The sequence below is a fragment of the Motacilla alba genome, chromosome 3 (assembly GCF_015832195.1).
Source record: "Motacilla alba alba isolate MOTALB_02 chromosome 3, Motacilla_alba_V1.0_pri, whole genome shotgun sequence".
Classification (NCBI taxonomy): Eukaryota; Metazoa; Chordata; class Aves; order Passeriformes; family Motacillidae; genus Motacilla; species Motacilla alba.
Window position 1 is genome coordinate 10,218,128 of NC_052018.1, and position 7,862 is coordinate 10,225,989.

Here is a 7,862-nt window from a genome sequence, read left to right on the forward strand (position 1 = left end):
TAGAGAGAACAGAGACAAACTGGGGAGATTAAAGCAGAGCAGCCAGAATGATGAAAGGACTCAAAACTGTGACCTACAGGCAAAGGCTGAAGAACAGGGGATTGTTTTTTTCTAATAAGGGAGAAGCTTGAGGGGTTAAAACTTGCAGCTTTCCTTTGTGTGTAAAAGGCTCAATACTGAGCTATTGCCCAGTAAAGTAAGAGAAAGATAAAATCAGCTTTGCAACAAGAGAAATGTGGGTGGGTTATTGTGTACCTGAACAGAAAGAGCCTTTGACATAAATGGGACATTTCAGACAGGCCAGATATGCTTCATCCCATGTCACTATTAATTATGCTGAATGCCATTCTCCCAGGGAGTTATCCTGCTGGGACTATGCCTGACTAGATCCATATCTGAGCCCACACAGAGCACAGCATCCTCAGCAGATGGAGTTAGTGCTGGACAGCTGAGAGGGGTCCAGAGTGAAAATCTCCCACGACCTGCACTGGATGGGAATGTGATCTTCTGCTCTGCTAAAAGCAAAGCTCACGTGTGGCCCTGCCTAGATCCTGTATCTGACAGCAGGGGAAAGGGAGCAAGTGTGGGAGCTGTCTTGGTGACTCACAGAAAGGTTTCTCGCCTGTGCTTTAGGGGAGGGACAGCATTTTATTGTGGGATAGGTGAGTTTAAAAAAGGGAGGTTCTTTAAACCAAGGAGATTGCTGCAGCATGTAGGCAAATCTTGGTTTTATAACACCAGCAACCATTTGGAACAAAGTCATGACTGTTCTTAGCAACACTGGTACTTTTCTGCAGCACAAATCTACTTCCAGCAGTATCCTCCTGTCCAGTCTCAGGCAAAGACACAGAGCAGTATTTAGTGAATTTCTTTTCTAATAACCCCCAAGAGCTTGAAATCGAGCAGAGTAAGGGCTTACTACAGTCCTACTGTTGCTGAAGGGAATTAAAAGGTTTGACTCAAATCCACCCTAACAGGCAGTAGATATAACTTCCATCTCCTTGCTGGAGGTGCATCCAGCTGTGAAGCTCCTTTGTGTGAGAGCTGTCTTTGTCCTGCGTGGCCCTTCCCATGTAACAGCAAAAGATTTAGACCAAAACCTTTCAACCAACTCAGTGATCAGCTTCTGCAGAGGAGCTATTTCTGGTGGAGCAGCCTTGATCTCCATGAGCTGTTGGCATGAGAGAGGTTTGACTGTGTGAAAAGGGATAAAGGATCAAGTCCTGAAATATTTTGTCTGAAACAACCTGGGAATGTTCCTCCATGCTGTGAGCAACCCTGCACTCAGTCATCTGAAGTAGCTGCTCTGACAGGATTTAAGTCCCCATAATTAGGTCTTTCACATATAAAAACCCAAAGCACAGACTTTAGTTTTAAATAGTCCTGGCCTGTGTTCACCCTTCCGCCTCAGTTCTCAGAGGCTCTGCTTTGTGTCTGTGGAGGCTGTGTCATTATCCACCCACAGCAGCAGCAGGAAATTTTCCTGGGCCCGAACCTAACTTTTGTTTTTAGTTCAGTTTCTGACACCTTCTCCCACTCCCGTCCTCAGGAACAGCTCCCAGGGAGGGTGAGTCACTTCACAGCCTTGGGAAGAGAGAAATGAGGAGCTCATTCTGGCTCCAGCCCTTTCCTAAAGCAGTTTGCACAGTTTGCAGGTGCAGCCCTTGGAGGACTGCAGCCAGCCCAGAGATTTTTCCCTGTCACTGACTGGGGGTCCCAAAGATCTTAGAGAAAGTCTAGAGAATTTTCTGCCTTTGCCCCAGCAATGCACACACAAACACAGCCCACATTCCCTCTTCCCAGCTAAGGCACGACTGCAAACGAGGATGTGTAGGGCTGCAGGGATGGGCAGCAGGCAAAGCAGCAGCTGCTGGCTGTGGGAGCTGCTGGGGCCTTCTGCTGTACTTTCCACAGACCTCCTTCCTTCTCCCACAGCAGAGCTTGCTCAGGAGGTTTCATCCTCTGTCTCTGCTCTAGAGGTCTCCTCACTGCCGTGCTTTACATTAATTTCCTGGCACCATCTCAGCCACAGAGAAGCCCCACAACAGAAGCACCTGGGAAGGTGGTGGTGATGGTGCTGGTGATCACCTTTACACCCCTGACATGATGAGAGGATAGTGGGGAGGTCTCTGGTGGCAGCTGCCAGCTGGGAATGTGCTCTGGACAGAGGAGGCAGAGAGCTGGCAGCTGATAGGTAGCTCCACAAGCAGAAGTAAGTAGATTTTAGAGACTTTTTAAAGGTTGGAAAGAATTAGTGATAAGGTCTAAATGCAATCTAACATTCAAAGGAGAGCTCATGTTTAAAGTGGAAGATTTGGTCACCTTCAATGGCAAATAATCACAATTTTCATCCCTGACACAAAGGGGATGTGTCTGTATGAGTTTCAGAGTGCTTCAAAGAAAGGTGAGAATTCAGATGTCCTAAACACACATTAAATTGTTGACTATTCACAGAACAGGCTAACCTCACTGGCTTACTGTGCCTGCAAGAATATTTGTCTAGTCATGGATAATTGTCAGAATATTTAGAATTATGGTTTGGAAAAGCATAAGAGACCTGGAGATCTGTCTGAACCCTCTGAACCATCTCTTTGCAAATGCTGGCAGCCTCACACAACTGGGTTTTCCTGTTGAGTCCCCTGGCACTGCTGTGTGTGTTCCTGGCTAGACATGCCACAAGTGAAACCTCTCCTGTGTGAACAGGGCGGCTCTTCGTGCAGTCCTAGCCAGGAAAGCAAACAAAACTGAAAGGCAAATGTTATCTGACCACTTCTAAACTTCAAAAGCATTTAAGGTCAAGCTGTTACATTGGTATATAGATATATGCTAAAAAATAGCAGCACTTGGAAGGGCTGAGCAAAGAAGCTTCCTGTGGTTTGCTTTTCTTTTTTTCAGACTGGATTTCCTGTCAAGTACACCCAAAATGAGGAGAAGGGCACAATTGTGTGGATCAGGAGGAAGAAAGTCAAAGGTGATCCCTGATGAGGAATGAACAGGTAGGAATTGTGGGTATGACTGAACTCCAGGGTTCCTTTCGCAACACCAGCCTGGCATCAAAGGTGCTCCAAGCAGTCCATGGCACATTTGATGTCTGTCATGCAGCTCTCTGACACACAGGCTTTTCCTCACAGGCACTTCCACAACATCTGTGCAACACAGACCTGCCCAGTATCCATGTTATACATAACTGAGCAGGAGAGACTGAAAAAAGCACAGTGAAATGAGGCACATGTGTTCAAATTGCCATGTCAGATACTGAAGTTAATTATGGAAGTGTCACTTTTTTAACCCACCTACTTGCTTTTTTTTCTGCACAAACTCACTATTCAGGCATTCTTTGTCCAATGAAGTATTATGCAACTTGTTAATTAAGGTAGGTAGAGATTTTGCAATCCTAAATTCTGTCTGAGAGGCTTTCCTATGGTACAGGGCTCCTCTGAGCTCCTAAGGGCAAGCAACTGGCTTCTGCCATGTCAGAAGTAAACATTTCCCATCTTCCATGGGGAAGATCTCTTTTACAACATTCCCAAATGGCAACAGAGAACTTAATCTAATACACACACAGCCATCTGACCTCAGAAGCAGGAAAGTCAATTTTGTCTGAGCTCAAACTTTTCTGTATAAGTGCAAAGTCACTAAAGGGCGTGTTTTGCCAATGTTTGAGACTGGCAATTTCTGTTTGTAAAAAGATTGTGTAGCATTTTTGAGCCTGTGGTGAGAGAAAGGCAACTGATCTCAGGCATGAGAACACATGCAACTGTTTGTCACAGAATTACAGAATTGTAGAATCACAGAATCATCTGCATTGGAAGGAACCTGAAAGAGTATCCCATTCCAATCCCCCCACCATGGGCAAGGACATTTTCCAGTCGATCAGATTGCTCAGGGCTCCATCCAACCTGGCCTTGAACACTTCCAAGGATGGGGTATCCACAACCTCTCTGGGCAACCTGTTCCTCTCACTGGCACATCCACTCAAGAGCCTCTGAGAGCTCAGCTGGGGTGTTGGTGGCACCAATTCAGTGGCAACAGCTCAGTCTCCCACCAGGCAGCACAGACGACCTGCAGCTGGCTGTAACCTGCTTGGGGAAGGCAGGTGCTCTCCCTCATTGCAGCACCAAGCAGCCTCCACCCTCAGGCCAAGCTCTTGGAAAGCCTCCTTGCGTGTTACCTGTGCTCACAGACAGGGCTCACAAGCACAAACAGCAACAGAAATCCAGAGGCTCCCAGGGCGTGTCTGCTGCTCTGCTCAAGAGGCACATTGCCCACCAGAGCAGAGCAGAGATCTGGCTGGGAAAAGGCTGCTTCACTGTCACCTCCAGTGACAGTGGAGGGTCAGTGAGCTAGGGCAGCCAGCACTCCCCCAGAGTCTGCAGGGAACCTAGAGATGGGGACAATCTGATGTAATTGTGACCACAGGACTGCTGCTTTTCCCTAGAAAGACAGGCCTATCTGCATGCCAGGCCCACCACAGCAGCAGGCAATATCATCCCTTACAGTGTACAGACAGCTAGCATGGGACTCGAGGGCTTTGTGGCCACCCAAGTGTGAGGATTCAGTCCTGAATGCATAAACCTAGATGCTACCTTGAAAATAAAGCAACAATCTACCCCCTCCTCAAGGAAGATGTGAGATTTGCCATGGCTGACAGCACTGTCTTGTCAGAAGGCACCTTCCTCTCGTTTGTAGCTACGAGACTCAGCTCTGTCCTAAATGATTGCTCCTCCTTGAAGGCTTATGGAGAATTGAGCTGAGAAACTTGTATGGTTTCACCTCCAGCCTAGAAATGCCAGAACTGAGACTGCACCAGGTCTGACAGCTTAGCAGGGAGTAAAAGCACTGAAAATCATTTCTGTGGCTTTTCAGAAGCAGGCATGAAGGACATGACATGTTTTAGGATTGCTGTCAGAGGCGGAAAGCTGCCTTCATGTCAACTTAATGCTGGAGAAGCCTGGCCAGGTTTTATTGTTGCCCTCAGCACAGCACAAAGTCTGTGCTGCTCTGCCTAGGTGAGAGATGATTATTCATTCACCAAACTTCAAACACTGCAGGAAAGTCATTTAGCACCTGAGCACATGCACATAAATCATCAGCCACCTTAAAGACTAAGAGGAGTTTTAAAAAGCACCTTGCCTCCTCCTTGGTGCACAGCAAAGGCAGCACTAGCCTTTGATACGAGAAGCATAGAAAGCAACAGCTGGTTCAGGCATTAATTCTTGGCTACCAGCTCCAGCTCCAGGCCTCCACCTTACAACACAGCTTTCTCCTTCAGCCTGTGGAAGCAGAAAGAAAAGAAAACTAAAGTGTTATCCCAGTTTTAATGACCTATTGCTTCAAGCCATACTTGGGGGAAAGCCTCAGACTGAAGGGAAAGAGCATGGAAAATGCAAGGTGTACCTTCAGGACAAGGTCCACAGTGCACGTGTTTTAATGACAGCCTGCTCTTGGCTTATTTGTCATTTAACTGCTAAGATTACTCTTGCTGTGTCTTCTGCACTGCAGAAAATAAGGGTGGTCTGCAGAAATGAAGGTCACAGATGGGTAGAAGGTATCTCTGGCACTTAAAGCCTTGGTAGATGTGAGTGGAGATGGCAGAGTTAGGTGGAACTACAGCATTACAACACTTTCCCTCATCCCACCCTGAACTTATCAGCTAGAGTGGCCTTACAGCTCCCTTTGCCTGCAGGGAAATGTAGCTCTGCTGAAAGGAATATTTTTTACAAAGGCCAACTGCTTTGGTGTTGTTCCCACATTGGACAGCCTTGAAAGAAAGCGCAAAACCAGTCCCAAAAGAAAACTGTTCTCTCTGTGCACAATCCCAAAGGCCCACTGCTGAAAGCAGGGAATCCCCAAAAAGCCTTCTGCAGATTTGAACTAAGTTATTCAGGAGAAAGAAAAATGGTTATTTCCATGCATCAATTTCTCCCTGTTACTTGAGCAAAAGGTGACAAATCTTCATAATGGCACAACCACCTCCATGGCACCCCCTCTTTGACTAGAAAATCATCCCTATGGGCTCTGCTTTGTCAGTGGCTGAGAACAAAATAATAGAGGCATAGTAGGATGTCCCTGCCACCCAGCTGGTTTATGGCTGACCAGGGCTATTGCAGAAGAGATGAGGGGTTTATGGATCAAATCAAATCCTCCTATCCTCCTTCTTCTTACTCAAGAAAACAAACCATCCTTAGTCTGAGTGATGGAGAGGAAAGCTTCCAGATGTCCAACTATTTGGCTTCTTGGGGAAATTTTGCCTGCAGGAGCTCATTTTCCCACACAATTAAACTTATGGCCTTTTTAGTTTAGGTGTCATTCCCTCTACAAATTTCAAAGGACTGAAGAGAAGGGAAGATGAAAATAGAATGAATCCCTTAGGCCAGGGAGGAAGCCAAACCATGGTTGTGTGACTCCAGCTTTCTTGGCACTCACTTGGATGTGAGGAAGGTCTTCTAGAGGGAAAGCAAGAAGTGCTCTAATATTCTTGGCAGTGTTAGGTTCATGGTCGGACTCGATGATCTTAGACACCTTTTCCAACCTAAATAATTCCAACCAAAATAATTCAATTATTCTATAAGTGTAAGAATTTGGCATCTACTACTGCACCCCAGAAAACCCCAGCTCTTCCAGCTGGTAAACTGGAACTCACCCCCATACACAGAGAATATAAAATGGAGCAGCAAAGCAGACCCTTTCTGAGGGTAGATAAGGCTTTCCACACTTTACTTTTTCCCTCTGTTGTCATGGAATCATAGAATGCTTAGAGCTGGAAGGGACCCACAAGGATCACAAGTCCAGTTCGGAAATGAATGGCCCATAGAGGGATCAAACTCACAAGCTTGGTGTTATCAGCACCATGCTCTGACCAGCTGAGCCAATCTCAGTCATGATAAACCAACCCAGTACCTCATCTCCATGGCCTTCGTGTTTGACAGTAGCATATATCCACATATCTCAGATGAAGAGAGGTTTTTCTTCCTGTCAGGCTGGCTGTGTACATTAGCAAAGGAAAGCTTACCCAGGCCTTTACAGATCTTCATTTTTCTATTACACTTGCAATATCACAAATTTCATCACCAAACCAAAACCCAAGGCATTTCTTGTGGCATCCAAGCTGCAAATTGGAATGTCAAGTAAAATGAAGACTTATAGGGTTGTAATTCCCCGGGACAAAAGAAGGGCCGCTTCTACAAAGCACTTCTGTCAGCTCCATGGAAATCCCTCCAGCAGGCTTAGCCTGTGAAGGAGGAATTTACAAGCTGGCGATGATTAAAAGCCAGAATTGTGAAAATGGCAAGCAGGCCTTACTTAAAGGGCTAATTTGATCCAAGTCAATAATAGCATATCTAATGGAAAGGCAGTTTGTATTCAATACACCATTTCATCCTCTCAAAAATGCAGGGATAAACTCCACCACAATCCTGGATATTCATTCTGATCACAAGTTGCAGATCTGTCACTTCACATCAGCACCTATTACCTCTCAGATTCCCTTCCAAGGAACACTTGGAGCCTGGCACATACCTGGTTAACAGTGCAAAAATGGGGAGAAATACAAAACAAATGTCCAGATTCTGCCTTCCTTATATTCAGGTCTGGTTCCAGCACTGAATAAAGGAGCAGAATCTGGCCTTGGGGTCTCAAAGGTACCGCAAGGCAAGGCAGAACCTGAACTGACTCTGCCCACTGCTCGTTTCCTTTGCATGTGACTGCAGTGTTCCCCAAATAGAAGTTCATACCTTTTCACCTTCAGAGCTGGCCTATTTCTGCTCTCTGGTATTCAAAAATAAGTTTCTCTCCATCCCAGGAAGGAGCCATGCTATAAATATCTCCATGCAAGTTTCCTAAGCCCTAATGTTTCTCACAGA